We start from the raw sequence: 12,861 nt of genomic DNA, 5'->3' as shown, positions 1-12,861 counted from the left end.
TGATCTGGGTGCAGTCAGTGACGAACACGGTGAAAGGTTTCACCAGAACATTGCGAGCATGGAAAAGCGGTATCAGGGCAACTGGAATCCATCACTGCTGGCCGACTATTGTTGGAACCTGACTCGAGAGGCATCAGATGCTGAGTCCAAATGAAAATCAGCAGTGAAACATTTTTAGTCAGTTGAACTAACGCAATGTGTCCGCCTCATGATGCGATTAAACCTGCTCAATTCAATAAAAGTTCATTTAATGTTTCTCCATTTTCCTATGTGATAGAGCAAATCTGAAATGATCTTTGTGGTCAGCTTGAGGTTGTCCATCATAATCCCTAATTTGTTTTCAGGAAGCAAACCTTTTGAAAAAATTGTTTTCAGTTTATTTATTGAAAAGTAAATATTGGCCAGATAGCAGGAAAACCTCCGTTGTCCCTTTTAAGGATGCTGCCATTGTATCTGTTATATCTGTCTAAAAGACGAGATGAGGCGTTATTTTAGTATCTCATCCAAATTAAATGACCTCTAAATAGTGACCTGAAAGGACAGATTGGAACTTCTCCTCGAGCCTCCAGGTCTGACTGGACCCCACGTGTTGAAGTTCTATCAACCAGCCTCAATTAATTCAAGAGGATCACCAGGGTTCACAATTTAATCAAGAGTCCTCAAGTCAGGATTAAGAGGCTAGGTCTTACTCAGCAAGGATGAGAACGAGATGAGCTGTTGTGGGACACTTCTGTGTGGACTTGGCAGTGAAATTTAGCACCTGTAGGCTTAGATGGCGCACATGGGTAAAGAAATCTACTGATAGATTGTTGAAGTCACTTTAATTCCTGGGTACATGTCTCTTCAATCCTTAACGTGTCCATATGTCCTGGGTTTATTTGTGAACATTCCGGCTGCTTGGGATTGCATGTTGCATGATTGGTGAACTAATTGCTCATTTTAAACGTCCATATTTTTTCCTATTTCCTGGATTTTTTTACTTGTTGCTCATTGCTTGAATTCCAGAAACGGATTTTACTGTATATTTAGAAACTCTCTATTATATAATAGATTGTCTGCATAGGACTTTACAAATGGTAGGTTTTTAAACTTTTAGTCTACACTTTAAGTTCAAGACGTTTGTAAGTAGAGGAAACTGCGACAGGTTGAGGTATATTGATCATATACATTCCAAACTTATCATGTGATTTATATCTAGTTCAACAAAGAAATACTGAACAAAAATGACAGCCACAGAATTGCCCATATCTAGCTGTCAATGAGGTAAACACTATGAGTTAGTTCTCAGATGAAGTCAGGAGTATTTCTTTTTCTTGAGAAAAACCAAATATAGCAAAATAAAGGGGAAAGGTTCTAATTTAACCATAAAAGTGATTTTGCCCAAAATTTTCTAAACTAGGGCACGATACCTCAAAAATGTTACATTTATCACAAAGTGGATCAATCTCAGAATAAAAATGAGATAGCTTAGCTTTTGAAATATTGGCTCTCTGCACCACTTTGAATTGCAACAACAATGTCGTACAGAGAAGGAGGATTCATTCATCAAATTCAGAACAGTCCTCATCTGGAAATGACAAATCCAAGTCATTCTCCCAAACACTCTTGATCTTAACCAGCAAAACTGTTCTCAAGTCCATCAAATTATTATAAATTATTGATACTGAGGTTCGATGAGAAAATTTATAGTAAAAAACATCAAGAATGTTTTTTTCTGAAATCTGTGGAAAATCAGAAAGCTTGGAATGAACAAAATGTCTGACTTGTAGCTATCTGAAAAAATGGGTAATTTAAATTTTGCCCTCAGTTGTTCAAAAGAAGCAAAATTATCTCAAATAAAAAAGATCTTTAAAAAATTTGAAACCCCGTCTGGTCCACCTCACAGTACAGAGAATGTTTTACTAACCATCAACCCTGTCCCTTCACTTCCAGACCAAAATTACCTCATCATCTTTCTTTTCTCTTTCACAGACTGAACTACTCTTTGATGTGACTTTCAGATTAATTGTGTGACAAATGTCTTCTGGCTCAACGATGAAATGCCTTGTCAACCCCACCATTATTGTTCTGTCTGTTAATCAAAGCACTGGCCCCAATTTACTGGTTTTGAGTATTCTTCTTTTCTTTGGCTTGGCTTCGTGGACGAAGATTTATGGAGGGGGTAAATGTCCACGTCAGCTGCAGGCTCGATTGTGGCTGACAAGTCCGATGCGGGACAGGTAGGTTTAATTAATGTTTCATTCCTAGTTATCTGCCTGCTTCAAACAAAATTCTGCTTCATTATATTCTTTGCAGTTAACTTCCTTTTTTTGATTTAACTATCATGCCTTAATTCTTGACTTACAACTAAGATATATTTGAAAACAGGCTACATCTTACACTCAAAATGATCTGACCTTTCAACCAAGTGATAGATAACAGAATGCTCTGATCCAAAGACCTATGATGAAGATAAGGCCAAGCTATTGGATAAATGGGTCCATTCCTTCCCCTCGTCATAGATTGGAAGGTATCTGTTCTTGGTTCTTGGTCCTTAATATATTCCGTATGGAATTTAAACTGGAGATGGGGGAGGGTGTGTTTCTGACAGAAATCTTTTCCTCCACTCTTGCTCCTCAAGGCCCATAACACTTTTGCAGTTAAAAGACTACAAGGCATAGGAGCAGAAATAGGCCATTCAGCCCACTGAGGCTGTCCTCCCACTTAATCATGAGCTGATCCATTTCCCCACTCAGCCCAACTGCCCACCTTCTCCCCATAACCTCTGATGCCCTGGCTAATCAAAAACCTGTCAATCTCTGTCTTAAATACACGCAATGACGTAACCTTGGAACACAACTGCCTGTGGCAATAAATTTCACAGATTGACTACCCTCTGGCTGAAGAAATTCCTCTGCCCTTTAATCCTGAAGTTGTGCCCTCTTGTCTTCACCATGGGAAACAATCTTTCAATATCTATTTTATCAATGTTCAGAAGAGTGAAATTTGAAAGGATGCAGACGCTGTGATTGTAGTTAGAAATTCTGGAAAACTCAGCTGGTCTGGCAGCGTCCATAAGAGGTAAAGGTATAGAACAGACATTTTGGGCCTGCTCTCTTCTTCATGGAAAGAGGAAAAAGCTGAATTAAAAGGCTGTAGAGGAGAAAAGAATGGGCAAGGAAAGGAGGACAGATCAATAGACAAAAGGTGTTAATGATTATGGATGGGACACAGGAGCGAGGAAAGTTGAGAATTGACTAGGGGAGGGGATTAATTTTGTTCTATGGAAGCAGAGCTGGGGGAAGGAGACAAAGGGAAAAGGAAAGAAAAAGAGCGAGAGCTAAAGGAAAGGAGATAGGGAATGAGTGGAGATAATGGAGAAGTTGATCTTAATGCCATCTGGTTGGAGGGTCCTCAGACAGAATACAAGGTATGGCTTCCCCTAATTTGCAGGTGTGTTCAGTCTGGCCATGCTTGAGACTATGAACAGACATGGGCGGCGACTGGGAGATCCAAGCTACTGTAGCAGACAGCCGAGGAGCTCAACAAAATGATCTCCAAATAATTTATTAACATTTGAACAAATGAAGTACAAATATGGAATAACTCATGGTACAATGTTTGTATACCACCAACTGAAAACCTACTTAAAGGATAAATTGGGAAACAGACTGAGGTTACCAGAAGGAAGCAGCTTTGAATATGTGATTACAGACACAATGATAATTAAAAAATTTATAACGAACATGTACATCAAGCTGCAAGAGAAGGAAAATGATGAAATAAGCTATAAACCCAAACAAAAGTGGGAAAAAGATTTAAACATAAAGATAAAAAATGAAATATGGGAAAAGTTATGTTCTGGAACTATGAAGAATATAATAAACACAAGGTTACGCATGATACAGTATAATTGGTTATACAGGTTATATACCACGACCCAAAAGTTTAAAAAAAACAAAATGATCTCCCAGTCTGCGTCCAATCTCTTTGAGGTAGAGGAGACCACAACGGGAGCACCGGATGCTGCAGAATCACAAGTGAAGTGAATGACTGTGTGGATCCTGAATGGTAGTGAGGGAGGAGATATGGGCGAAAGTGTAGATCTCCTGTGAACACAGGGGTGGGTGCCAAGGGGCGATTGGTGGGAAGGAAGGAGTGACTGAGGGATGAGCTTCGACCAAGCTTAGATCTCACTAAGATTCATGTAATTTTTGTTCACAAGCTGCATGAACCATTTCTGGTTGTGTTCAACCAGCAGGATTTCTAGTCACCAGTAACAGGCCAGTCTAAGTGAAAGATCACCGACAACTTTTACAGCTGAGTTTGTTTACAAGCACCATCTAAATCAACCAATGTAATGCAAATCTAATTGAAGCATCCTTCAAAGGGAATTCAGTTCTCCATAAAAATGAATTAGATTGCTCTCAAACCCAACAAGTTTTGTGACAATGGTAGTCATTCATATTCTCTCTTCATAGAGAATAATTTCAGCTCCCAAAAGAGATGTGTACAGTTCACAAGAGAGCTGCAAACATTGCTTTAATTTATTATTGTTCACCTTGCCGAGGAGAATCTGAATAATGGGATGTTACAAGCAAATTGAGTTAAAAAAAAAGAAAAAGCTGCCGTAACCTTGGAACACGAATTTTGCATCGCTCGGAATCAGAGGAAAATAATTTATCAATGGGTCCTTGAAGCATTTGATCCCACTGACATCAAAGCAATTTTGTCAATTCCTCTGCTGAGCAATGGAGTGTCGCTGGTAATAAGTCCACTGGATAAGGCGCTAGGAAGCGCTAGGATTTGAGGGAGGGGGTGTCTTTCCTCTGTTCCTGACAGCAGAGATAGCCTATTTGTTCAATTTGCCTGCACCAACACTTTATTACATTCTATAAGAAAGAATGTATTATTTCTATTAAGTAAAAACTCGATGCTGGAAAAACTCAGCAGGTCAATTATGTTCTCTACACAACAAAGGTAAAGATATAGAACCAGCGTTTCGGGCTTGAGACCTTCATCAAGGTATGTGCAAAATGTTGCCAGGTGCCTGAACAAAATGGTGGAGGGGAGGGGCAGGGGGAAGAGCATTGTTCTACAGGTAATAGTGGATAAGTGAGGGAGGGCACACCAGCAAATGGAGGGGGGAAGGGATGACTGTGAATGGAGTGAAGGGGCTGGAGAGCTGGAGGAAGGGAGGGAGAATGAGGAGTGGTTTAGTAGAAACCGGAGAAGTTTTTTAAAAAAAATTTATTTTTCACACTATAAACCATATTGATCAAGATACATACATTTTCCTTCTTAAATATATACAGTGTCATTTTCTCCCCCCCCCTTCCCTCCTCCCCTCCCTCCCTCCCTCACCTCCCCTCCCATTTATTTAAAGTTCAGAATATAAGATACATTAAACCCGTCAAACAATGTTGTCACTCAATAAAAATAAACAAGAAATTTCACTGAGTCAGTTCTTTTCATTATCTTCTCCTTCTGTCATTTTAGATGGTAGATGTCCACGGTAGGTTTTCTCTATTGTGTTTCATGTATGGCTCCCATATTTGTTCAAATATTGTAATGTTATTTCTTAAATTATATGTTATTTTTTTCTAATGGAATACATTTATTCATTTCTATATACCATTGTTGTATTCTCAAGTTATCTTCTAATTTCCAGGTTGACATAATACATTTTTTTGCTACAGCTAGGGCTATCTTAACAAATCTTTTTTGTGCTCCATCCAAATCGAGTCCAAATTCTTTGTTTCTTATATTACTTAGGAGGAAGATCTCTGGGTTTTTTGGTATATTGCTTTTTGTGATTTTATTTAATATCTGGTTTAGATCTTCCCAAATTTTTTTCACTTTCTCACACGTCCAGATTGCATGAATTGTTGTTCCCATTTCCTTTTTACAGCGAAAACATCTGTCTGATACTGTTGGGTCCCATTTATTTAACTTATGAGGTGTAATGTATAGCCTGTGTATCCAGTTATATTGTATCATACGTAACCTCGTGTTTATTGTATTTCTCATAGTTCCGGAGCATAACTTCTCCCATGTTTCATTCTTTATCTTAATGTTTAGATCTTGTCCCCATTTTTATTTAGTTTTACCATTTGTTTCCTCATTCTCCTTTTCTTGCAGTTTAATATACATGTTTGTTACAAATTTTTTGATTATCATTGTGTCTGTAATCACATATTCAAAATTACTTCCCAATTTGTCCTTCAAGTAGGATTTCAGTTGGTAGTATGCCAACATTGTATCGTGAGTTATATTATATGTATCCTTCATTTGTTCAAAGGATAATAATTTATTTCCCGAAAAATAATTTTCTATTCTTTTGATCCCTTTTTTCTCCCATTCTCTAAAGGAAAGGTTATCTATTGTAAAAGGGATTAGCTGATTTTGCATCAGTATTAGTTTTGGTAGTTGGTAATTTGTTTTATTCCTTTCTACATGAATCTTCTTCCAAACGTTGAGCAGATGATGCAATACTGGAGAATTCCTACGTTGTACCAATTTTTCATCCCATTTATATAACATATGTTCAGGTATCTTTTCCCCTATTTTATTTAGTTCTAATCTAGTCCAATCTGGCTTTTCCCTTGTTTGATAAAAATCTGACAGGTATCTTAATTGTGCGGCTCTATAATAATTTTTTAAATTTGGTAGTTGTAAGCCTCCTTGTTTATACCATTCTGTTAATTTATCTAGTGCTATCCTCGGTTTCCCCCCTTTCCATAAAAATTTCCTTATTATTTACTTTAACTCCTTGAAGAATTTCTCTGTTAAGCGTATTGGTAATGTCTGAAATAGGTATTGTATCCTTGGGAAAATGTTCATTTTAATACAGTTTATCCTTCCTATCAGTGTTAGTGGTAAGTCTTTCCAATGCTCTAAGTCGTCTTGTAATTTTTTTCATTAATGGATAATAATTGAGTTTATATAGATGTAGAGCTCGTCGAAAGAACCAAAGACTTGTTGATCCAAACCAAGGCTTTTATTAGCAAAAGACAGGAGCTCTTCACAGGTGGCCGACCAGTCCGGAATGATCCGACCTGGCTAGGGACACAACCCTTTAAGGCCCAGACAATAGGTGTGGCTTAGCTCTCAGCCAATCGCTGTAAGCACAGTCTAGATACAGTAACTATATACACTATGTACATTGGTGATAGATCTGTACTATCACAATAGATGGCCGAGGTTTTTATTTATTTGTTATACCTAGGTATCGCATTGCTTGCGTTTGCCATCTGAATGGTGATTCTTTCTTAAATTTTGAGAAATCCGCATTATTCATTAGCATTGCTTCACTTTTATTTGCGTTAATCTTGTACCCCGACACTTCTCCATATTCCTTCAATTTCCTATGTAATTCTTTTATTGATATTTCTGGTTCTGCTAAGTATATTATAATGTCATCTGCAAATAGACTGATTTTATATTCCTTGTCTTTTATTTTTATCCCTTTTATTTTATTTTCTGTTCTTATCAGTTCTGCTAGTGGTTCTATGGCTAACGCGAACAATAAGGGAGATAGTGGGCATCCCTGCCTTGTTGATCTGCTTAAGTTAAATTGTTCTGATATATATCCATTTACTGTCACTTTTGCCAATGGCCCCTTATATAATGCTTTAATCCAATTAATATATTTCTCTGGTAAGCTGAATTTTTGTAGTACTTTGAATAAATAATTCCATTCTACTCTGTCAAAGGCCTTCTCTGCGTCTAAAGCAACCACTACTGTTGGAGTTTTATTTCCTTCTACTGCATGAATTAAGTTAATAAATTTACAGATATTGTCTGTTGTTCATCTTTTTTTAATAAATCCAGTTTGGTCTAGATTTACTATTTTTGGTACATAGTCGGCTAATCTGTTTGCTAATAGTTTAGCTAATATCATATAATCTGTGTTAAGTAAAGATATTGGTCTATATGGCGTTGGTGCGAGTGGATCTTTCCCTGTCTTTGGTATTACTGTAATTATTGCTGTTTTGCATGAATCTGGTAAGCTTTGTGTTTTATCAATCTGGTTGATTACTTCCAGAAGGGGAGGAATTAATAAATCTTTAAATGTTTTATAGAATTCTATTGGGAATCCATCCTCTCCTCGTGTTTTATTGTTCAGTAGTTTTTTTTTATTATCTCCTGTATTTCTTCTATTTCAAATGGTTTTGTTAATTTATTTTGTTCCTCTGTTTGCAATTTCGGTAGTTCAATTTTAGTTAAAAATTCATCTATTTTGTCCTCTTTCCCTTCGTTTTCAGTTTCATATAGTTGTTTGTAGTATTCTCTGAAGTTTTCATTAATCTTCGTTGGATTATATGTGATTTGCTTGTCTTTTTTCCTCAATGCCAATAGTTTGTTTGTTCTGTCTTAAGCTGCCATGCTAGAATTTTGTGTTTTTTCTCCTAGTTCATAATATTTCTGTTTTGTCTTCATTATGTTCTTCTCCACCTTATGTTTGTAGTGTTTCATATTTTATTTTTTTATCTGCCAATTCTCTTCTTTTAGTTGTGTCTTCCTTCATTGCTAATTCTTTTTCTATATTTGCTATTTCCCTTTCCAACTGCTCTGTTTCCTGATTGTAGTCCTTCTTCATCTTATATACATAACTTATTATTTGCCCTCTGATGAACGCTTTCATTGCGTCCCATAGTATAAACTTATCTTTCACTAATTCTGTATTTATTTCAAAGTACATTTTAATTTGTCGTTCAATGAATTCTCTAAAATCCTGCCTTTTAAGTAGCATGGAGTTTAATATCCATCTATACACAAAAGAGTCTGGAAAAACAACCAACTGAAAAACCTCACAAAGATAAGCGTATACAGAGCCGTTGTCATACCCACACTCCTGTTCGGCTCCGAATCATGGGTCCTCTACCGGCACCACATACGGCTCCTAGAACGCTTCCACCAGCGTTGTCTCCGCTCCATCCTCAACATCCATTGGAGCGCTCACACCCCTAACGTCGAGGTACTCGAGATGGCAGAGGTCGACAGCATCGAGTCCACGCTGCTGAAGATCCAGCTGCGCTGGATGGGTCACGTCTCCAGAATGGAGGACCATCGCCTTCCCAAGATCGTATTATATGGCGAGCTCTCCACTGGCCACCGTGACAGAGGTGCACCAAAGAAAAGGTACAAGGACTGCCTAAAGAAATCTCTTGGTGCCTGCCACATTGACCACCGCCAGTGGGCTGATAACGCCTCAAACCGTGCATCTTGGCGCCTCACAGTTTGGCGGGCAGCAGCCTCCTTTGAAGAAGACCGCAGAGCCCACCTCACTGACAAAAGGCAAAGGAGGAAAAACCCAACACCCAACCCCAACCAACCAATTTTCCCTTGCAACCGCTGCAATCGTGTCTGCCTGTCCCGCATCGGACTGGTCAGCCACAAACGAGCCTGCAGCTGACGTGGACTTTTTACCCCCTCCATAAATCTTCGTCCGCGAAGCCAAGCCAAAGAAAGAAGAAGAAAAGAAAGAAAGATACATTCTTGGTGGGATGTCCTCTAACTCTATTGTCAATAACAGGGGTGAGTGGTCAGATAATAGTCTAGCTTTATATTCCGTTTTCCTAGCTCTCTCTTGCATGTGAGCTGATAACAGGAATAGGTCTATTCTTGAGTATGTTTTATGTCTGCCCAAATAATATGAATATTCCTTTTACTTTGGGTGTTGTTTCCTCCATATATCCAAAAGTTGCATTTCTTGCATCAATTTAATTATAAATTTGGTTACTTTGTTCTTTCTATTAATTTTTTTTCCAGTTTTATCCATGTTTGAATCCAAATTAAGATTGAAATCCCCTCCTATTAGTATGTTCCCTTGCGTGTCTGCTATCTTCAAAAAGATATCTTGCATAAATTTTTGATCTTCTTCATTAGATGAATATACATTGAGTAAATTCCAAAACCTCGAATATATCTGACATTTTATCATTACATATCTCCCTGCTGGATCTATTATTTCCTCTTCTATTTTGATTGGTACATTTTTACTGATTAATATAGCTACTCCTCTAGCTTTTGAATTATATGATGCTGCTGTTACATGTCCTATTCAATCTCTCTTTAATTTCTTGTGTTCCACTTCAGTTAAGTGTGTTTCTTGTACGAATGCTATCAATTTTTTCTTTTTTCAGTAAATTTAACAGTTTCTTCCTTTTGATTTGGTTATGTATTCCATTAATATTTAAAGTCATATAGTTCAACATAGTCATTTCATACTTTGTTTATCTTTCCTTTCCATTTCCTCATCATCACCTTTCCTTCTTATCCATTTCTGCTTTCTTTTTTTGAACACATTATAAGACAACATTTCTAAAACATAAAATATTTCCATTATTCTCCTATCTAAAATTCATTTAACTCCAATAGCCCATCCCCTTCCTGAGTTGCCCTTTGTCCCTTGTCGAGCAACCACATCTCCCCTCTCCATTTGGATTTGCGAATTCACTCGCAAGCGTCAACTGATTTTGCAGTGACCGTAATTCTTCCCCACCCAGCCCTCCCCAGAAAAGATTTTAATCTTCATATATAACAAAGGTCATTCTCTTAATTCCCCCCATACATCCTTTCTTCCCTTTCTTTCCCTTCTTAGTTCTTAGCTATACTCTATTTTTTTTATATATACATACACACATACATATATATTTATATATATATATATATATATACACCTACATATACATATACATATTTGTGGTCATTTTTGTTCTTGTTACATGTCTTCATCTCTCTGTCTGTTTTGTAGTTGTTCTGCAAATTTTCGTGCTTCCTCCGGATCCAAGAATAGTCTGTTTTGCTGCCCTGGAATATATTTTAAGTACCGCTGGGTAGTTTAGCATAAATTTATATCCTTTTTTCCATAGGATCGTTTTTGCTGTATTAAACTCCTTCCTCTTCTTCAGGTGTTCAAAACTTATATCTGGATATAAAAACATTTTTTGACCTTTGTATTCCAGTGGTTTTTTGTCTTCTCTTATTTTCCTCATTGTTTTCTCCAATATATTTTCTCTTGTTGTATATCTTAGGAATTTTACTAGAATGGATCTTGGTTTTTGTTGTGGTTTAGGGGCTAATGTTCTGTGTGCCCTTTCTATTTCCATTTCTTCCTGTAATTCTGGTCTTCCTAGGACCCTGGGGATCCATTCTTTTATAAATTCTCTCATATTCTTGCCTTCTTCATCTTCCTTAAGGCCCACTATCTTTACATAGTTTCTTCTACTATAATTTTCCATTATATCTATCTTCTGAGCTAACAGCTCTTGTGTCTCTTTAACTTTTTTATCAGATTCTTCTAATTTCTTTTTTAAGTCCTCTACTTCCATTTCTATGGCTGTTTCGTTCTTCCACCTTATCCACTCTTTTTCCTATATCTGACATGATCATCTCTATTCTATTCACTTTTTCTTCTGTACTTTTTACTCTTCTTTTTATTTCACTGAATTCTTGTGTCTGCCATTCTTCTACTGATTCCATATATTCTTTAAAAATATATATATCCATGTACTTGCCCTTCCTCTTCTTCTTCTGAGTCCACTCCAGGATCTGTGTCCTTTACCTCTGTCTCTTCTGGTTTTCTTGTTGGGTTGTTTGTTTTATCTTGTTGAGTATTTTTGGTCTTCTTATTTTTACTAGAAGTGTCTTGCTGCTGGTCTTCTTCCTCTGGGTTGGTCATCTGTTGCTTCTTTGATTTCTTTTTACTCTCTTCTTTCTTGTTCTCGTTATTTTCTATGTTTTCCTCTTGCTGCTTTGTTGTGGTTGTCAATTTCAGCTGTGGAGATCGACTCCTCAGCTGGTCCCCCCTCCCGTCAGTGTTCTTTTTGTCTTGCGCATCGCGCATGTGCGGTTGCGCACTTTTGTTTGGTTCCGTGAGCCATTTTTGTAGTCCCGAGTTCGGGGTTCAACTGACCTTAGGAAGTGGGCTTCTCTCTCCGCGGCGGGCCTCCTCGTACAGGTAAGGCCTTCACCTTCTTCTTCCGACGACTTTTCTTCTGTTCTTCCCGTTGCTTTTGGCTTTTCTTTCTTCGCTGCCATTTTATCCACACCTTTACTTTCACTTTATTTTGGTTTTTGTGTTTGTGCCTTTGTTTTTTCACTGTCTTTATTTTTTACTTTTCCGGAGAGGGCTGGAGTTCCCCGACCGGCCACGACTCCATCACGTGACTCCTCGAAACCGGAGAAGTTGATGTCAATGCCATCTGGTTGGAGAGTGCCCAGATGGAAAATTAGGTGTTGCTCCAATTTACAGGTGGTCTTGGTTTGGCTGCTGCATAAGGACATAAAGAGACATGTCAGCACTGGAGTGGGGCACAGAATTGAAATGATTGGCCACTGGGAGATCCCTGTCGCTGATGTGGACAGAGCGAAGGTGCTCAAGGAGCAATCTCCCAGTCTGCGTCCAGTCTCTCTTCCACCAGATGTCTCAATAAGAGAATGCAGTAGGATGACTCCCACAGATACATAAAGGAAGAGTTGCTTCACTTGGACGGACTGTTGGGGGCCCTGAATGGTGGTGAGGGAGGAGATGTGGGTGCAAGTCAAAAGGGAAGGTGCCAAGGTGGCGATTAGTGGGAAGGGATGAGTGGATGAGGGAGTCACGGGGAAGCAGTCCCTATGGAAGGCGGAGAGGAGAAGGTGTGTCTGGTGGTGGAATCATGTTGTCATTTCTATTAATATGTTTCAGAAACAGGAGACATCAAAATATCTGCTTCAGCTTTGATAGGCTTGGATAAAACATCCTAGCCATGTCATTCCACAGAAAGGTAATTCCAAAGTTAACTCTTCATCTCATTGAGATTATGGAGTGCGGTAAATCTTGTATCAGAAGCAGTGGGTCAGTCATTAATGTGTCAAAACACTTAAGGTAATGTA

General features: G+C 38.1%; 1 protein-coding gene and 1 long non-coding RNA gene across 21 annotated transcripts in view; one reads left to right on the top strand and one right to left on the bottom strand.

The window, feature by feature from the left end:
• Positions 1-12,861, bottom strand: part of LOC138749886 (NT-3 growth factor receptor-like) — an 894,662-nt gene that overhangs the window by 16,960 nt on the left and 864,841 nt on the right. The window lies entirely within an intron of this gene.
• LOC138749895 (uncharacterized) overlaps positions 1-12,861 on the top strand; it is a 52,698-nt gene that overhangs the window by 38,684 nt on the left and 1,153 nt on the right. For 2 of the 3 annotated variants that reach the window (XR_011348928.1, XR_011348927.1), the window contains 2 exons: positions 1,972-2,219; positions 12,674-12,752. This is a non-coding gene — a long non-coding RNA (uncharacterized lncRNA). The remainder of the gene's footprint in view (positions 1-1,971; positions 2,220-12,673; positions 12,753-12,861) is intronic. The other variant, XR_011348930.1, reaches the window with a different exon arrangement.

This window comes from Narcine bancroftii, chromosome 14 (genome assembly GCF_036971445.1).
Source record: "Narcine bancroftii isolate sNarBan1 chromosome 14, sNarBan1.hap1, whole genome shotgun sequence".
NCBI lineage: Eukaryota > Metazoa > Chordata > Chondrichthyes > Torpediniformes > Narcinidae > Narcine > Narcine bancroftii.
The sequence above is the reverse complement of the archived record's forward strand: the minus strand, read 5'-3'. Positions and strand labels throughout refer to the sequence as shown.